The sequence below is a fragment of the Drosophila elegans genome, unplaced genomic scaffold, assembly GCF_018152505.1.
Source record: "Drosophila elegans isolate 14027-0461.03 unplaced genomic scaffold, ASM1815250v1 contig_208, whole genome shotgun sequence".
NCBI classification, from domain to species: domain Eukaryota; kingdom Metazoa; phylum Arthropoda; class Insecta; order Diptera; family Drosophilidae; genus Drosophila; species Drosophila elegans.
Window position 1 is genome coordinate 4,767,329 of NW_024545578.1, and position 20,855 is coordinate 4,788,183.

At 37.8% G+C, this 20,855-nt stretch overlaps 1 protein-coding gene across 1 annotated transcript in view; it reads right to left on the minus strand.

Moving 5' to 3' along the window:
* The window catches only part of LOC108145847 (glucose transporter type 1), an 86,180-nt gene that overhangs the window by 34,287 nt on the left and 31,038 nt on the right, over positions 1–20,855 (minus strand). Inside the window, exon 2 of the mRNA XM_017271466.2 lies at positions 15,757–15,941. The gene's annotated coding sequence lies outside the window, so the exon portion shown is untranslated. The remainder of the gene's footprint in view (positions 1–15,756; positions 15,942–20,855) is intronic.

Genomic DNA, 20,855 nt, shown 5'->3' on the forward strand with positions numbered 1-20,855 from the left:
AATCAAAGTAAAATATTTTCTTTTTGGAGTTAACACTTTAAATAGTTAAGCAAACAAAAGTCAAAAAAGTTTTACCATATTTTTTTATTAAATATGGTGTATGCAAATTAATAAAATATATAAATTTAAACCAATAGAAGACTTTTAAATTAACAGTGCTTAAATCCTTTTTAATTGTATAATTTTAATTGTTTTTTTGAATGGTATTATCTTCTTATAAAATTTGTTTTTATAATTTTAAATTTCATGAAACTTATATTTCTTTTATTTTATTTTTGAACCTGCTTACTATTTATTTCCAAAATACCTAGCAATGATTTCTGTATGTGCATCGTTGGGTGCCATTCGTTGCCAGGCAGGCCTTAAAGCTCACAGCAATTCGTTTTAATGAATCCATCTACATCTACAGCCAGAACCTCGTTCTCGTTCTCGACCCCATCCCCATCCTCATTCTCCATGCAGGCCACAGTATGCACTGGGAAATGGAGGCGCAGGATGTGGGGTTCCATCTCTGGCCGGAGAGGAACTGATTGTATCAACTTCCTAAGTGGATTTTGCAGTCCAACTGGCATTAAGCTCTTGGCCGCAGGTAATTTCGTATGAATGAAAAGCAAAAGTCTGCCCCAGCCCCATTTACCCAAGTCATTCTCCACCCAGGAGCCCACATTCCGTATTCGTATTCTGCAGTGTTTTCTTGCGCCGCTGCAGTTTGTTTTGTTGCCCAACGACAATGACAGCAGCCAAAAGGCCTCAGCCCAATTTCTCGCATTTGCCTACAGTGGAAACTCTTAAAATAATAAGCTGCGCTCAAATTAACACTTTATAGAAATTGGAAAGTAACAAAACCCACATTTAACTTATGTAAAGCACTAAAACCGTGTACCTATTTAAATAACGTGAAGACTATTAACCAATTTATGCGGCAATACCTATTAATTTATTGTCTTCTAAACAATCATACAGATAGGCATACAGTAGCTATCTATTTATTTAAAAAGCTCCAAAAGTTAAATGAAGAAATTAGTGAACTTTGATCGTTGATTTTAATTTTTTTTAGATTTTAGGCCACCGACTGGTTTCTATTTTTTTTTTAGAAGAATCTCCACTGTACTCGGATTTGCATATGAGCTGCTAGCAATTCCTGGAGGGACCAAAAGACCTAACTACCCGGATCTCCCCGAGCGTCAAATCTCTGACATTTCATGCCTTTTTGAGGTTTTCTGGTCGCGAGAGCTCCGCTATCCTTGTCTTCGTCCTTCGCCCCCCTTTCCGACCCAATGTTTTTCAGCTTTTCTTTTTCCCTCCGTAGTGACATTGTCTTTCAATAAACATTCATTCCTATGGCCGAGAAGTGGAAAAGGAGCGGGGGAGGGGGGAATTCCGCCGACACAATCCTCCTTGGTTCCGTTATGATTTTTGTTTGCCTGTCGAAACTTTGCTTGCCCTCTCAACTGCTTCTATATGCGACTTTTCCTGCTGTGGCTTTTCGCACTCATGAATTTTTAAGCGGCATCTCTGCAGTTGCCAGAAAACAGCAACTAACACCAAGTCCCCATCCTTTTCCTGCCTTTCCCGACTTTCCACTTCGCTCGGAAAAGTTGAAATAGTTTCAATGCAATTTTGATGATTCGATGTTTGGGGGAAACTGCAGCAGTTTCGCTCCTCTTCACCTTAGTAGGTGTGCCAAAGGCGGGGAAATTGCTCTAAACAGGCAGAAAATACTACAGAAACTTGTTTAAAACGTGGTATTCTTTAAAGAAAAATGTATCTTTCTTTTTAACTTAAAGAAACTATAGAGCACGGTGTAGGACTTTTTATCAAATAAAGTATTCTGATCTTAAGCTATCCTATTTTTTTTTCGGTGTATAACTAGACCCCATGATATCGCACCCCCTTTTTTTGATGCGTATCAAGGCACTCAGAATATCTGAATGGGTTTTTCGAAATTGAAACCATTGTCAAACTCCCTGAGTTCCCTGAGCCAATCAATCCGCACTTTTAATGGAATTTCATAGCAGCTCATGAAATTCTAACTGCTCTCTTAAAATTCTGTGTCAGATTATGCATCCAATTTTTGCTTTTTAATTTCCAAGTACCCCACATTTGACTGTCATCGAGTTTGAATCGATTACGCATTAAAAATGAAAGGGCAAAACAGAACTGCATTTTTTTCGTGGCCATATAAAACCCACGAAAATATTATATAATAATGTTCAGTGAAAAATGTGCAGGGAATTGTTTTTGATAGATTCACCTATAAATTGGCTGGAATTTGTTTAGTCGAGTGGAAGGCCCATAAAAATCATAAACAGCAGGAAAGGTAGCCAAAAAAATTTAAGTAATAACGTTAAAAATAGAGCAACAAAATTCAATCAATTGATAAACTTTAATAATTCAGGAAAATACGTGATTTTAGTTGATTATTTTTTGAAGAGCAACGCCCAGAACTAAGATTAAAATTGGTTCACTAAAAATACTACTATTTAGTATAATAAGACATGCGACTTTATTTCATTATTGTTAGATTAAGTTTTGGCACATCATGTTAATAACACAATATCAAATTCAAGTTGTTTTTTTTTTAAGTACTCCAACAATGATCAAAGGTTAATTGATTAAAATCTTATGAAGCAACTTTGCGAAAGTATTTCAGCCAATATAATTAGTTTAAAGCACGTTGTTAAAGAGAATGGCAAGCTTTTTTGCAAACTTTAAGCAATGATATGATAACACCTTTGACAATAAACCACAACGTACAATCTAATTGCAATCAGTAATTGTATTTGCCATTAGCAAACAAAAAAGCACTCGGCATTTACGCAAAGTTTGTCATTCATTAATTTATGTTTGTAACTTTGGAATTGTAAATTAAACTTATCAGTTAGAGTTGATATCGTTCAGCACTTGACAGAACTTAACTTAAGTTTAAGTAATGTATGGACTATTATGGATTTTCATAATTGTTTGAAGTTATTTTTCTTTAAAAATGGAAAATTTAAGTAAAGCTGATCTTGAGCAAATTTTTTCTATGTTTGTACCACCATGATGCTGTATGTAAATTTTTTACGAAACACTTTTCTTATTCGCTTGAATGTTTTACTCGATATTTACTGTAATCACATCCGATATATATATGTACATATGTATTGGGCAAAAAGTGATGGGGAAAAAAGAGTAACGGCATGCTGCGTTGAAGTTTATGTTTGTTGTTTTTGCTGTCGCTGTGTTTGCACAATTCAATTCATCTTTTTTTTGCCGGCCACTGGAGGTTTTTAATTGAGTTGAGCTTTTGTTTTTGTTGTTGCTGCTGTTGGTGCAGCATCGTGATTTTCGTTTTAAAATTAAATGGAAATGCAATTGTTTTTAAATGCGCAAACTTGTTGCAATTTTCGTTTATTGCTTTATCTTGTCGCGTTCTTTCAACTTCACCGCCTTTCTCTGTCTCCCTCTCACCCACTCTCATTGCCACTTGTCAGAGTGAAAGGGAGAAGAGAGGGAGCCACTTCCAATAAGATTTAATGCACATTCTTCTTTTTACAGCTTACCTCTCATTGATTTCACTTGCTGATGACTCGTTTTAATTTATGTATGTTTTAAAAATACACACAGTGCGATAACCCCTAATTATTTATTGATCCAAGTGATTGTCCAAATAAAGAATTGAGACTGCTTTTCACGGGACAAGAGCACTTGAGATCTGAACGATTAACACTACGCGACTGATAACGAAGATTGGAAGTAACGACACCACTAAAAAAAACAATACTAATTAAGATTGTTTACACCTGTACGAAAAGTTAGAAACCGAAACACGACCGCATAGAAATTGGAATTGACTGACGGCGGCAAAGTTCCAGATAAAACTGAGCGTTAAAACCGAAGAAAAGTGTAGAGTGGGAGTCTTGGAGAGGAGAGAGCTGTCGAGAAGATTGGAAGTGGCAGAGCGTAAGCCAGAGAGCCATTAAACCGTAAAAACCTGCCAGACCAGAGTTGTTAGTGATATGCTTACGAGACGAGCGAGAGGTAAAAACAATGCGAAGGGTACGGAAAAAGGAGAGCTATAGAGAGAATGACATTTCCAGCCGAAGACTGGAATACGCTCACAAAAATTGTGTGGAAAAGAATTTTCTAAGAATGAAGAATGATCATTCCAAAACGATTTACATATATCAGAAATAAGAAAGTTCGACAAGCAATCAACTTGTGCGCTCTCAAAAAATGTATTTACATTGTACATTGTTTGTAGAAAAATACAAAAGAAATAAATATTGCAATTTAGATTAAGATTTTATGTACATATGTACATGTATCTTTCCTAGAACTTTAAGTGGTTAATTTGATGTTTGAGAATTTCAAAAGTATAAATTAACTATTTAACTTTGATCCCAATTATATTTGTTCAAAATATTTTTTTTTTAATTCTTAGTAAGTTTCTATACTTAATTAGTGCACCCTTTAAAAAGTGTATTCAAACAATAAAATATATGTTAGTAAATACAAGCCATTAATCCTATTTAATGGGGCAATCCCATTTTAGAACCGGCATATAGTTAAACCAGTGTTACCTAGAATAATATAATGATTGTAAAAATTGATGAAAGCAGTAAAGAGAAACAAGTTTTCCATTAGAAAATATATTTAGCATATGCCGTGTTGTTAATTACGTATACGATGTGAGAACAAAACGAACTTGGATTCTCAGCGGGCAAGGCGAGCGGAAAGTGAAAGCAAGGCTTACACTCGATTTCCACATAGACAAGGTAACGGCTCAAACCACCCACACACCACCCCCTTTTGCTGGCACATTTATTATCGAGACAAGCTACTTAGTGTAATCGCATTTGTATCTGCAATTACACGACCGTCGGGCTTTTGATTGCGATTCGGTTTCGGAATGGATTCTGATTCTGATTCTGAATCGGAATCCGATTCCGATTCCCATTTCGATTTCGGTTTCGATTGCGGCATGTTATCAGTTGAGCAAGGGGAAGTGGAGTGGAGTGAAGTGGGGCAGGTAAGACCTTAATGCTCCACGAGGGTGTTGAGGCAATTAGTGTGCAGGGTGTCAACTCTCAAGTGCCGATTAAATTGAAATCGAAATCGGGGTGGGGGTGGGGGTGAGTTAAGTAACCAGTAGCGCGTGCCTCTGGAGTATTTGCAATTATGTGGATATTGATAGCGACGGCCAGTAACTAACAAGCAGCATTAACCATTAAGGTAATCTTTACAATGCGTTTTGTGTTGTCCAAAAATTGGTCGGGTTATAATATATTGCAGTACTTATATTTTAGTATGGAGAATAATTTATATTGAATTAAATCATTACATACATACATACATATATATATTTAAAATTTTCAATTTTATCTGAAAAACGACGTTACTTTATATAGTTAACTAATTCTTTTTTTCTCATAAACCAAGAGGAACTTTTTAAAATTGTCAAACTTATTGATCCTAATTAGGCTTAAATATTTTTTGGCTTGAAAACTAGTTTGTTTGAAGTAAAATGCCACAAGGACATCAGCAGATAGTGGGCACTATCTTTTAGAAGTAGTTTCCAGTTATTCCCCCAATAAATCCATTTAATGTGTTAAGATAAAGCGCCATAGTTTAACGTTCTAGGGCACAAATTGTTGCTGGCGAGGATGCTGACTTTGAATCACTTTTGCTGCTCATTAATCTCAATTCGAAGGCTGCAAACGTTTCTTGGGGAAACTTGCGATTTTCCCACTCTTCGTCAGTGTGCGTGCGATTTTCCCAAGAACGAGTGTGTGTTTGTGTGTCTTTGCAATTATTTATGTTGTTCATTTGTTCAACGGCCACGACAGCTGAACAAAACAGAAAGGCGTAGGGGAAAGGGGGATGGGCATTGCAGAGGCGTAGGAGCAATAAAAGACAACCATGTCGACGTCTTCTGCGCTTCCGTCTTCTGGTGTTGGACGTGGCCGAAGGGAACATATCATTTACATGCCAGCCCAGCTGCACTGGGAGAAATTATTAGCTTGGTTACGATTTTGATATCCCATTTGTTGAAATCTAAATGTATGCCTTTAACCTCTCATTGCCCACTTTTTATAAAAGAAAAATAAATAGAAGAAATTAATTTTTAATTTCTTTAAAAAAGGCAATCATTGGCGTACAACAAAATGTATTAAAAAATCATTTAATGTTTTTTTTGTTAAAGCAAAAATATTTTAAAAACATTGAACTAAAGATATAAGTATTTGGAGAGATGAAATTTAAATTAAACCAAAGACCGTGGATTTTTGCACTTTATGCTACCCATAAATAGCTTTTAGTTATTTATAAGAATAGGAAACCTATGGTTTCAATTCCGACCGCCACCACTAAAAACATAAATTGAGACCAGAAACTCTTGTGAAATTTGTAAAGTTTTGAAAGTGTAGGCGGCAGAAGCACGGAGCACCACAATGACGCACCACCCACCAACATCGTCCAACCACCTACCACCCACTTCTCCGCCCCCGCTAAGGATGGGATGTAAAGTTTAACACATAAACTCAAGACAATTTGTGCGCGTATGTGTAAGGAATAAAGGCAAAAGGCAAATAATTTACAAGTTTCTGCAGCCAAAAAGGGGGGTTGGGTCGGGGGCGTAAATTGGGGGCGGGGATAGAGGATGGCCAGCGTTAACATGTGCGAAGGCAAATACAGCGAGCAACTTTGGACGCTCTTGTAGGCTGCTACAACAATTCAGACTCGCACACACACACACACACAAACAGCTTACGCCACACGAACAGCGGAAAATGTGTTACAGCAAAAGTGTAAAAATAAATAATTTAAAGTGTGTGTAAAGGACACGGCTGCGAAAAACATTGGGCGGCCATCGCCATAAAGCGCTGAGCGGAGGCGAAATCCAAGGGAAATCCAAGTTGGCGGAATGGTGGCGGTACACTCACACACTCTCCTGTAAAGGACATTCGCACACGCATACAAGCACACAGGGAAAGCATGCAGCTATGGACAGTTGCCCTGCTTACACAGCAAAAAAAAATTGGGTGATCTCATGTAATTGGTGCTTAAGACTTTAACGGTCACTTGTGCCTCCTTAATTATAATCTCATCAGAAAGAAAATATTTAATCTTATATAAGAAAACAAATAATTTTACAACACTTCGTGTTTAAATTAAAAGCTATAATATTTATGGCACGGTAGTTTCAAAGAATTTGAACTCCAATCATAAAAATCACTAATTATGTATATTTAATAATAAAGTGCCTTAGAGAACGCTGTGTAAAAAGGTAAATTACTCTCAAAATATTAATTTTAAATTCATTTGAAATAAAATCATTATTTCCCCTTGGTATTTTATAAAAGTTTAGTCAAATCTTTCAAGAACCTTTGGTTTTCATTTTGTATATTATTTTTTTAAGTTGAAATTGTCATCATAATTTGATTTTTGTTATTGACAATAATACAATTATTTTTTTGTTTTCACTGATTTGTATCGTGGTATTTTATAAAAGTTTATTGAAATCATTGAAGAAGATTTTTGTACTACTTCTGTATAATTTTACTCTCCTTGAAAATAAATAAGCAATAAATTTCCTACGCAGTTTTAAGCTGTCATAATAAGTTGGTTTTTTTTATTGACAATAACACCCCCCAAATTATATCCTTGCCATTTTTTTTAGTGTCCTGTATGTGCGTGCATTATATATTTTGTGGCCCCTCTTCACCTCCCGATGCTCCTCCTTCTTCTCCCGCTTTCTGCGTTCCGTAAACTTTTGCGCTCAATACCGCAAGAGCAATAACAACTACAACAACGTCTGGAGAAAGGAGAAAAGGGAGAAGAAGAAGCAGCAGAAGCAGCTGCAGGTTGGCCTTTGAAAGTGTTGCCCGCAATACAACAACCAAGGGGGAAAACAACATAAACCATATAGGGGGCAGAGTGAGAAAACTTATTATTATGTTGTCAGTAAAGAAACCAACAACAATGGTTGCCCATAAGAAGCAGGAGCAGCTGAGGAAATCTGATGGAAAACGGGAAAGGGAAAAGAAAAAGGAAGAAAGGCGAACAAACAACAAAGAGGCCAACGCGTGCCGAAGGAAAAACAACAAAAAGAAAGCTAAAATGAGAGCAGTGCAAAGAAATCAGAGGCAAAGGATCAGCGAAGAATATTTCAGGATAACCCAGAAATTCAAGAAAATTTTCAGAAAGAGTCCTTTGGTGGACAAACAAAAAATAACTTGCACCAAAGCCCAGAACAGGAATGCAAGAACTCTCAGAAATATTTCGATTTAAGCAAAATATAGTAAACAATAAATTACTTTTAAAGTTCAATAACAGACATAATAGAGTATTATTATCATTGAATTACTATTTTTCTTTTTGAAGAAAATATATTATCAAATTTTATGTAGTAAGATACCATCTTTGTTATTGAAAGCCTTCAAAGATTACTTTTAAATGTAAAAAGTTCAAAAAGGACAGATTTAAAAGAGTTTTGATGTTATTAAAACATTATTATTCTTTGGGAAGAATAAAATATTTATTTGTACAAAAATCTTCGTTACATCTTCGTTATTAAAAGCATCGTAACTATTGCTTCTGTTATTAAAAGGCTTTATATACATCCAAGATATAAAGTCTCTAGTATATGCCATTAAAATAATAAATTGCAATCGAAAACAGCCACCCCTGGGATTAACTCCCTCACAAACTGTCAGTTTTCCCCCAATATTCTCTCGATTCCTCTTTGTTAGCTCTCCCCCGATTCCTGGCATATGCTAATATCGGTTTCAATAAAACTATTTGCTCAACTACCTTCGAACACCTTTCGGTTGGCCACTCGTCCAATCATCGACCCTCTTGAAAATTTCTTTTTTCCGGCACTCCGCGCCACTGAGTTGCTTTCAGCCACCCCCCCCCATTTTTTTCACCCACTCAACGACCCTCGGCGCAGTCATAATTCATTCCGAAAAATAGCGAGCCAATATTTGTGCGTTGGCTTCTTTATTTCTTGAATTTTTCCTCTGCTCCTTTTTATTTCGCTTGGCCACACAAAAAGGTGCGGAAAATGCAGAGCATTTTTCATCATTTACCATTGAGGCGGTTGTCACCGGTTTTTCCCCTTCCCGTCCCCCTCACCTTCTTATCAATGTGACCCCATTAAAGCGCTCAAATATGCGCAAATATCTCGGCAATAATATTGAACAACTTTGGCTGAGGGAAATATACATATTAAATTATAGTTTTTGCTGCTGTCGCATGCCAAATATTTAATATTTATTTAATTACGGCGAGGACAAAGGCACGAGTTGCGCACAAAAAAATGCTGCGAATTATCTTTGCCGCAGAAAGGAATGCAAATAATAGCAATAAGTTACTTAATTAAATTTTTCACGTGCCGCAGGAGACAGACAGAGCATCTCTGTATAATTATTATTGAATTGTCTGGGGAAAATTTCAATTATGAAAACCAAATAGTTCAATTATGGTGGGAGCGAGGCAGCTTTTCATAATGATAAATGACTTTCTTGCCGCCGCCGCTCGTTTTCATTCACGGGCGACTTAATTATAAAGGGATTTGCCAAGGCGTCGAAGTTAAGCGCGCCAGGAAGAGTACAATTAAATTAATTTGACATTTTCCATTTAACAAAATGGCGTACACAACATCAATTACAGCGGCCACATCAACAACAACCGCAGTACGAAACTAATCAAATCAAATTTCAATTATTGTCCAAGGGGCGTTATTTGCAAATGCAAATGTACAAATGTACCCCCATTTTTCCCGCCCCTGCTGACGATCTCATTTCCAGCGCCACTGCCATTTCGCTTGATTACATGCATTTCATATGCACCCGAAAGTAGGCTACACCTTTCAATCACAATCAAATTTTATGCCACTCACATGGGCACTGCCAAATAGAGAGCTTTCCTCGCAAACGAGTGCATACCGTACGGTTTCCGCTGCCAAAACACAACAACTATTTGCCGGAAAAAAGAACTCAAAGCCGGGCTAAGTCGAATCCTTTGTGCTCTCTTTGATGGTGATGACGGGGATCGAAATGCGATACTCCTGGATGAATTTTCTTTGCTTGCTTTCCTTGCTTTCCACCATAGTTAATGAATTAGTTTTTTATTTTTCTTTAGCTATGTTTAGTTTTTGGATAATAAATCAAACCCCATGCAAAATGACATGTATTTATACATAATTTTAAATACAAATTTGTTAATTAAAATCACAAAACTAAAATGAAGGTATGTATAGAGAAGATTATTTTAACCATTTAAATATTAAAATTAGTATATTTTACCATCTAACATTTTAATTTCTCTTTATCTATGTCTAATTTCTCGATAAGACAATCGAAAACCGTGCAAAATTAAGAAGCGACTCCAAAATATATACATAAACATATTTATACCAAATTTATTGAAATTTGCTTAAATTCATCAGTTGAATTTTTTTATAAAGATTGAACCCTCAAATGTTAAAAGGGTTATTCAGTTTGCTCTTTATGAAAGTACAAAAAATTTTTAAAATAAAAGTCACTAAACACAATTATGAAATTATAAAGAATTTTATTTTAACCATTTAAATAATTAAATTTGTATTTGATTATCTAATAAATCCTTTAATTAATATCACCTAGTTCAAAGCTCAAAATAACTTTATAACAACTTTTTGATTGAAAGGTTGCTCTATATTCATAGCCATTATCTTTAAGAGACACAAATACCCCATTCCAATGATAGCATTTTAAAGCTCAAGTTTCCGCAACTTTCAATGAAGTCCCATTCTCGCTTGTAAAGCCATTTCTTTCCGCTCATTTTCCACACATTTCGAGTAATTCAATATTCTCGGTGCCCCCCTTAACGTTGTTATAAGGTAAAGAGCAATAAATGGCAGCAACAACGGTTGAGGCAACGACCAAATTGACAGTTTGCTAGCCAAGTCACTGCCTTTGCTGCTTTTGGTGCTCCTCCTCCTGCCCAGGCCGACTTTATTGCTAACTATTGTGCACAACGCGGCGTATACGTAATATTTGATTGCACCTGCGCTGCCTGTCGATAGAGTGAAATGGGCAGGTGGAAAAAAGAACGTTGGGTGGGGTGTAAATCGCGATTTTCATTTACATAACAACGACTCTGCAGCGAGTGTATTCGTAAGTGTATTGAGTGAGTGCAGTCAATTTGGCGTTTAAAAGCGTTAAATGTAACAAGCCAACTTTAAAACTACCAGCCTTATTCGGGCTTTTCCAATTTTTTTTTTGCCTATCGCCACATCGCACATGCAATTTGGCTTGTTATTCGCTTGAGTTTTCCTTTCTCTGCGACGCTGGCGTATAATTTACATTTTGCCTCGCTTCATGAGGTGCCATAATCATAAATTGACAACTTGAAATTTGCACAAGCACACAGAGAGACGCCCTCAAAGCCATTTCCCCCATTTCGTTTGGCCTGTCAGGCATTTTTCGGGGCATTGTATCTGCATTTTTAATGCACTTCTTCCACTGCCATTAAAGGGCAAAATGTATTCAACTTGCCCTCTAAATTATTCCACCCCTTCATGTCCATGTCCTGCCACTCGGAATCGGTTTTGTTGTTTCTGCAGAATTTGACAAGTTTTTGAAGTCGAAAAATGTTCTCCCTGCTTTTGTTAGAGGGCAACAAATTGGCGCGGCTTGTTTACATGCAAACCGAAACAAACAAAAAAAAAACAAAAATGAGCAAGAGCAAGAGAAAGAGAAAGAAAAGCTGACAAGGAGAACAAATATGCAGCGTAATGAAAATTCATCGGCAACGGCAACAACAACGAAAACGAAAAGTGCCGGAAAAGTTGCTGCGAAAGTTTTTGCATTTTTGGCTGCAAGTTTTCGGGCAAGTTGAATTCGTCGAAAGTTAATTGAAAATGGCTTGCACTTAATTTAGATGAACTTTTGGCCACAATACGCCAACGGATACGCAGAGGGATACAAAATTCGAGCCACCAAGCTGTGTCCACAGACAAACGGCTAATGAAGTACAAGGGGACAATAAAAATGCAAATGTTACGTTTAACGTAAGCCGCTCAAACACAAACGTTTCGACTGCAAAAAACCGCAAAGCCCAAACAGAATACGAGTAAAATGCGACTGTCTCTGTTTGTGTGAAAATTAACACGCAATTTTCAGGCCGACAAGCGAAAGCGAAGCGAATAAAAATCAAAATAAAAATACAAACACAAATACAAATAAAAATAAAAACACAAGTGGCAAAAGGAAGAATGGACTCGCTTAAAGCCGAAAATCAAACAGCCAAAAGACAACACGCAAAACGATCGATAAAGCCGGCCAGATAAGAGAGGTCCTTTGCGAACCAAAGCAAGAGTTGGCATTTTCAGCTGTCCTGCGCCAAAAACTGAATTGCTGCACCGAGAAAATAAGCTAAACCATTGATTCGAGAGAAAAGAAAAGACTGATAATTCTGGAAATAAATATTTTTAAAATTATAAAACATGTCTACTACAATTGTTTTTAGACAAACATTTGCAATAAAAAGAACCTGAATATACATGTCTAACATATTGTAATATATGTAAGATTTTTACAAAGGGTAAAAGGGTTATAAATTTAAAATTTTTATGATGAAAAGAAATATTTTGCGACACTGTAATTTCTGTTTACTTTTTCTGATTTAAACAACATTTGAATCAATTTTGAATCATTTTGAATCAATTTAAAGTGTCTATTAATTATTTTTTGAAAACATTTTTTTTCTTTGCAACGCTGTAAGTTTACTGCACTTTCATTTTTCATGTACTCATAGTGATTAAAAATGACGGTACATATCTAAGCATATTTATTATTGATACAATGGTTATGGGACCTTCAGAATTTTTTCCTCTGCGTAGTTACCTCTGTCATTCCTTCTCCTTCCCCAACCTCTTCCCTTCTATCTATCTGTGTGTGTGTGGCACACTTTAAAGCATTAGTTGGACTTTTTATGGCCCTGGCATTAGGCGCTTAAGACGTTCAAGCCAAAAGGATAACAACAACGGTCGGCAGACGACAAGCGACAAACGGACAGCAGACAGTTCACAGGACACAGAGAAGAAGTAGAAGAAGAAGGAGAAGACGAGAAAGAAGGAGAACGGCATATAAAAGCAAAGAGGCTAAGTGACAACTAAACTTAATGGCACTTCAACAACAGCATGAAGCAATGGACGCTGAAGAGCCACCAAACCGAGAACAGGGGTGCAGTACGGTTTAGAGGGGCGGTGGGGGGGCTTAAAGGGGCGGGGCAGGGGCCTCAACGGACATTAGCCTCATTGAATTGAATGACAAAACAAACGACGGACAGCGTGGCAAAGGCAAGGCGAACGAGAAGGACACGGCGATGTTGCGGATAAGGGTAAGCAGTGCACAAACACAGACAGAAAAAATCAACAATACTGATTCGGCGTTACTAATTTTTTATAAACTAATATACAGAAAACTATTTTCTGGTAACAAAAAATCGTTTTTTTGGGCATAGCAAAACGAATAATGAACCAGATATGGATTGCCATACCTCGATAAATTTGTTATAAAATTCCCAACACTTTTGCATTCAAACTTTTTAATTTACACTTAAGTCAAATTTTCGCAAAAATTGGTGATGTAACCCCTTATAAAAAAAGCAAAAATTGGCGAAATATTAAACTTTTCCGAATGAGTCGGAAAGTGATAAAAAAGGATTGCTTAGATCGTCGGCTATATAAAACAATTTTCCTCTGAGCTATGGGTGCTCATTTTGGCAAAATTTAGCCAAAAAAGATTTATTTTGGTGAAAACTTTTAATTCTTATTTTTTCCCCAAAATATAAGATTTATATAACTTTTGCATTTAAATTTAAGATTATTTATTAATGTCAAATTTTTGAATAAAATCATTGTGTAACCTCTTATAAAAAATGAAAAAATTGAAAACTGAAAATTAAATAAAGTATGAATTTTGGTAAAATGTCGTAATACTGAAAAAACAAGATTTTTGGCAATGCGAAATAGATTTTCTAATAGGTTTTCTCTCAGTGCACTCATACACAGCAGTGGCAATGGCAATAAGCGTGCTAATACAACAACAACGACGATGAGCAACGACAACGATGAAAATGTAGTATCAGGACAGCATTAAGATAAACCTAGCAACAGCATCAGGGCATAAATAACGCAGATCTGGGCGGGAAAAGCGGAAAGGGAAAGCGAAGTGGATGACGAACTCGGTGATTCTCTGGGATCCTTGGCTGAAAGATATTATAGATAAGAGAGGAGCGCCAAATTGGTAAGGTATTTCACAAAGGATGGATAACACGAGATAATCTGGGCGAGCTACATGAAAAGGAAATCCTTTTCATCGGCAAAAAAAGCAGCTCGCTAAAAATTGGGTTGTGGAAACAGGTAGTAAACCATACTTAATTTGTTTTTAAAATCAAAAAGCCTTAACATTGTTGAATTAAAAATAAAAACATGTTAGCTTATTACCAAACATTTAGTATTTGTTATTTCAAAACGAGAATATATCTAAATAGTTTGAGCAAATGGGGCTTTAAAATTAAGTTGTTTAAATTTATTTTTAAGAATTAATAATATTGAATGCATTTTTTTAAGCCATTTTTCAAAAATCTTTTAAAGAAAGCCTTGTAGACCTTTTTATCCTTCAGTTTTTTATATTTAAGGTAAGCCAAAATGGAATCCTTAAAGCCTTATCCTTCCCCAGTCATTACCAACCTCTAAAATACATTGAGTGAGGTTCGAGAGTGACCTAAAAAACATACCCTCATTTGCCATACCCCAACCTCGTGAGCTCTTCAAATGTGTGAAAATAGTGGACAATTTTCCGAACCGCCTGTCCCACTCCCACTATCTCCCCCTCTCCCTCGCACACATTAGCATACCACAGGCCTGTGTGGGTGGCCATTCTTTTGGCCGCTGCCATTTTGTGTCCATTGTTGCCGGACAATTTCCGCTTCCGGCGCGTGAACGCAGCCAAAGAAAAAGCGAATCGCGAAGCGAACTCAACTGAACTGAACTGAACTAAAGTGAAGTGAAGAAGCGAAGCTATGTCGCATATTGGTTTATGCATGAGCCTGTGCCTGAGCGACAATGGGCCACGCCCCCTCGAAGACTGTGAGCAGTGAACACTTCATTTGTCAAGCTTAGTTTGGCCAAAAGAGGAGATGAAGCAGGAGTAGAAGTGGATTTCCAGCTTGCACTGCGGATACAGACTTTAAACTTAGATTATCCCACATATATGTGTATATTATACAATAATATTAAACATTTAAATATTTGTGGTTTAAAAGGTTATTTTCTTTTATATATAAAAATAAAGATATTAAACGAAGTATGCCATGATGATGAAGTCGATGAAATCGTTAAAAAATTCCCAATACTTTTGCATTCAAACTTATAAAATTTTCTTTAATCAACTTTTTAAAAAAATTATGATCTTACTCTTTGTGTTTTTCAGTGTTTTTCGGAGTTTTAAGGCAAAGTCTTAAATATTATAATAATTTTCCCTGAGTGCACATTAGTCAATCTATTTTATATCATAGCCTTTTTTTCTTTTTTAAAACGCTTGTATTATTTTTATTTCACTTAATAGACATTTTAGAATGCTTGAATTTCTCAGTGCGCATTTAAATGAGCCGTCCTGCATTTTGACTTGTCTGAAACTGAACTAAGGCAAAAGAACTGAGAACTGAAAACTGAAAACCGAAAACTGCCAAAAAGGGAACGTATTTCTCAAATGCACTTACCGAAACTGCATTAATTATTCAGCAGCCATGGCTGAGGACTGGCCCGTCCGTGTCCCGTTCTGTTCTGGTTCTAGTCCTCGTCCCGTTTCGTCCTGGATCCGGAGAAGTCCTGGCCTGGTCAGCGGTTTGGGCCGAAAGTCGACAAGTTGAGCAGCTGGGCTGATGCTGGGCAAGCCGATGCATGCCTGCAAAAGAGAGGGAAAAGTGGCATAAATATTAAATGCAAAATAGCACAAGAGTTGAAGCTGAGAAATCCCCAACTGCCAGCAGGGATTTTCGCCTCTAGCAATGCGCTCGCCGTTGCCCCGCACTTTGCTAAATATTTTACTAAATTATGACGTCTTTTTCTATTTTATTTTCGTTTTTTTTTTTTTGTATAAATAAATCAAATAAAATATGCGCGCGTTCACGCTGAAAACTGAGGCCAAGACAGTGGCGTCGGGGAAAAAGGGGCATGGAGGTAAAATGGGGTAAAGGGGGTTAGATCCTTTGTGACCTGGTTTTTTGGTCATAACAATATTGCCAACCGAAGCGTGGAGCAGCGCACACAATTACCGTGGCAACTCAGTTCTGCCCCCGCCCACCACCACTAGGCAGGGGCGTGGTCCGACCCCCATTTTCTTTGAGTGTATGTGTGCTGACGTCATTGCTGCACTCGCACAATTACCATTGCAACAACAGCAAAAGACGAGGACGTCGTGACCTGGCGACGGTCACTTGGGCTTCACTTTAAATATGAGTAGTGTGTGTGCAAAGTGGGCGTGGGTGGGCGTGGCAGCTGCCAAGGTTAATCAGCTGCTCGTCTGCCCATTTTAATTGGCCTGCTGCCCGGCGTCGCATTTAAGTGAGTTATAAAATGCGAAACTATTTCGACAAGCATCTCCCTTGATGTGCTTTAAATTTGAGCAGCAGCTCGTAAAGCTCGGCCAAATGGAATAGGAGATGAGCTGCTGAATTTAGAGGAGTACAAAGTGTAGTGATAAAGCAGGAAATGTTCCCACACCGAAGGCTTCCAGCGGATCCTTCCACCCAGTTATCCGGAATTGATGGACAGGGCAGGCGATTAAAAGTGCCCCCAAGAGCCCTTAAATGCACAGTAGAAAATTGTCTTAAATAAAAGCCAATCAATATTAATTAATTTATGGTTATCTATCTACGAAGCACTTAAACACTAACATGTATGAACAGACACACAAAGAACTATATGTTTATAAATATTTATATTTCAGGCTAAGAGGATTGAATACTAATTGGATACTTTTTTACTTTAATAAAAAAGTGTTGAGTATTCTCTTGGATTTTAATCAATCTTTAAAAACCTATAAGTACATAAGCAGCTGATTTTTAAGCCGTGTTTGAATGGCTTATTGTTGTCTTTTAAAACTATCATACTGAACTGAATTTCCGGAAATTTATATTAAAGAAAGAGAGCATTAAATACTAACTGTGTATTTTTTAGTTTTACTGAAAAGTCTTAAATAATATATTGAATTTCAATAAATCCTCGAAAATCTATCGAATTTTATTTTGGATTACACTTAATACCCCAAACAAAATATTGTGTTTCTAAAAAAGTAAATAAGCCGCAGACTTATTGTTGGCTTCTTAAACTATTACCTGAATTATCGGAAATAAATGTTTCAGTGAGTGCTCAGTATTTTTAAAGAATCCTTTTTGTAGCATTACTCCAGGCCAAGATGAATGCGCATTTAATTTGGTATTTCCCAGCGTATATATCTTTTGCCCCGAATTCACCCGCTGGCCACATCTGAAATCCATTCTATGGCCATGATTACACTCTATCGCCTGCTTAAACGCCTTTTTATTTAACTATATAAAACTGCAGCGCATCAGAAATTAGAGAAGCGAACGCCAGCGGCGAAAATAAACAAGCGAACGTGTTGAGTGGGTGGTGAAAGGGGGCGGGGTGCAAAGTTCAAAGGGGCGAGGGTTGCGATGGGCGGTGGGAGGTGGGAGGTGACAGAGGGTCACAGCGTGATAACGCTTTGTAAATACTTTTGCTGCACTTTGCTGCTTGCACTGCTGTTGTTTTTTCTAGCTTTATTTTTTTGTCGCTTCCTTTGGCTTTTGCCATCGCAAATTTTTATCTCCATTTGCGAGCTGCGCTTTTCCATTTTCCACCCCTTGCAGCGGGCAGCGGGCAGGGGGGGTGGAAAAATCACAGAGACAAGGCTGCGCTTTTGTTTTTCCAGCGCGAAAAGGGATATTATTAAGCGTGGATGTCAGCGGCGTTATCGCCAGGGCAGCTCTAAGTGCAGGACACCAAATATAAGGACGAAAAAAAAACGGGAAGACAGTCGGACAGACATACAGACAGTCGGAAAGGAAAGGAAACGAAAGGAAACGAAAGGAGCAAGAGACAGATCCTGCAAATGCGATGTGTTGCGAAAGCTTTTTGCCAAATTAAATATTAAAAGCGTGTGCACTTATGCAACTTTAATGCAATTTGGCCAAAGTAAACGCCGCGTCAAGAAATGGCCTCTGACCGGTCCCCCACAACGTATACTTAATTTGCGCCAATTTCCTCGCCGGCCATAAAAAAGGATTAATGCACTCGAAAGGCAGGGCCATGCTAAGAGACCATTTACCTGAAAGCCAAATGAAGCCGCAATAACAACGACAATTACCACAGAAATTAGAACGGAATGGTGAGGACTCATGGATGCTCTTTAAAATAATATAAAATTTCGATGTTCCTTGCGTACTAGCTGCTTAGTTTCCTAAATGTGATGGCAGATAAGTGACCCAATACCATCTGTTTGTATTCCATTTTTCCAAAAATGGCTTAGCAGATAAGTCTCCTAAAACCTGCACTTCTAAGCCCATAACTTTTCTTACAGATATTGCATTTTAAAATCATACCTCTTAAGGTTTGTGGTTTAGTTTTCTACGAATCTGCATTGTTTTTTAGATTGTAATTTTGGGTCGATGTTCTTACAAAAACAGCACTTTTAAAAAATATATTTTTAATGCATTGTTAATAAGTAATTTCCAATATTAAAAACCAAAACTGGATCATCTCATACTTGAGACATTATAATTATTTTTAACAGACTTATACCCGCTTCTACGTATTTATGGTAAATTAAAAGAAACTTAGAAACCGAATAGGTTTTAACTGATTAAAACTTGCCATGCTTAGAATTGTTTGATGTTTTTTTTTAAAGTCATGTACTACCCCCGGGAAGGGCATAATAAAATCCACGGAAAGCAAGAGCCAATAAAGCGAGAGTCACCTTAATTTACAGTCCTCAGGCAGGAACAGTGGCTGAGGAAAGTTTATGCCGCGCGAAGGACATGAAAAATTCAGCAGGCCGCCACTGCAAATGCCGGAATGTCACATGGCATACGGCAAACGGCATACGGCTCTTTAGGCAGGATTCGAGCCTCATTTGTTGCTTTTTTGGTAGTACCTGTTCGCTGTTGCACTGCAACTTAAATCACATCCTTCCCGCTACAGCAGAACATGCGATTTTCGGTCAGACACTGCACCAGTGTAGGGAAACATACAGAGGGGCGGGGGTAAAAGGGGTGACAGGATGTATAAGCATGTATCTGCATGCCACTTGCACTCTGCTACTTTCTTGGCATTTTACGTGCCCTGCCGCTGAACCCCCCTGACCCCCTTTTGCCGGGGGAAAATCCCCTGGCCATTTCTCATCGCCTGAAACAAAGTCGCGCGTGGTTTCTTTCCTTCCGCTTTTCCCTACTCCCATGACTACATTTTACTGCATGACAATTTATTGAGTTCCCCTTGTTTTCCATTGTCTTTTTCGGGGTTTTCCCCCACCTCCCCCCCACCACTTTTTCCTAGCGGGGTAACTGCTTATTTTGCCTGTTTTGGCTGGTTGTAAATTTTTATTGTTCCCCTTGTTTTTCCACCAGATACTATTTTATTTGCCAAGCGGTGTGGCTTTTTTGGCTGTTTTCGTAACGAGAGATCTTGCCCCAGTATCAGCCACAAAGTATGCTACAAAATGCACCTAAAGATGTCCGTTTTTATCTTGTGGTAGTGATTTAGTATGATTTCAATGATATCTATGCCTAATTTTTTTCTAAATTGGTTTGCACTTTATTCGCATTTTTAAGCAAAGGTTGTTTACATATATTTACAAATATATCCAAATATTTTGTAGTTTACAAATTGCGGGGCATCTTTCAGTCTAAAAACTTTACTGTAACAATTTGTACTTGATTTTGTTTATGGTTTCGCCACCGTCTTCTCTTCCTTTTCGGTTTCGCTTTGTTTTATATGCAAAATTTAGTAAATAACGCGAGTTGCCTGTGCTTGCTTTAGTTTTATTTGCACGCTTTTATTTGCCGTTGGCGTAGCTGGTTTTTAGTGCTGTGGGGAAACCCCTTATTTCTCGGGAACTCCCATTTTTCCCCTTTTCCCCAATTTTCCCCGTTTTCCCCTGCTATCTGCGGCTTGGCACACATTCCCACATTGTATTCCCAGCGATTTTATTTACTTTTGCCGTGTGTTTTTTCATTGCACTGCCGCAGTTCGTGAGCAAATAATGTAGCGACTCCACCTCATCTGCTCCCGTTTTTTTTTATTTTTTTTTTTATTTTCTCCGCTTCGCATGCTAAAATTACTTTGAGGATTTGATCCATAATGCAGGGACTAACCGCACTTGATGTATTTATGAGCTGACCGCAGACATCTCTCCTCGCCCCCTTTATTCGGCCCCACTCTAAACTCCATTTATAACTTTTTTGTAACGCCCGAAAAAGCCAATCAAAAGCCACAAAATTCTGCATGCTCCGACACCTGGTGGTGAAGGGTGCGGTGCTGTTGCACACAGAAAAAAAAAAAAAAACAAGCGAACCGAACCGAGCCTGCCCCACAGCTGTGGATATGTGGGTGCATAAAAAATGCACACGCCACCGGCCTGAGGGGAGTGCCACATGCCCCCGTGGCTCTTTCACCACTCGCCACCTGGCCGCGTCCAGTTTCAGCAGTTGACCAGCCACTCAACCACCCAAAAGCCACCCAATCCCACAGCTCACACCTGCGGTCACAGCACCAGCACTGAATCGATGGAGAATTACTTAAATTACCTATCAAATATATT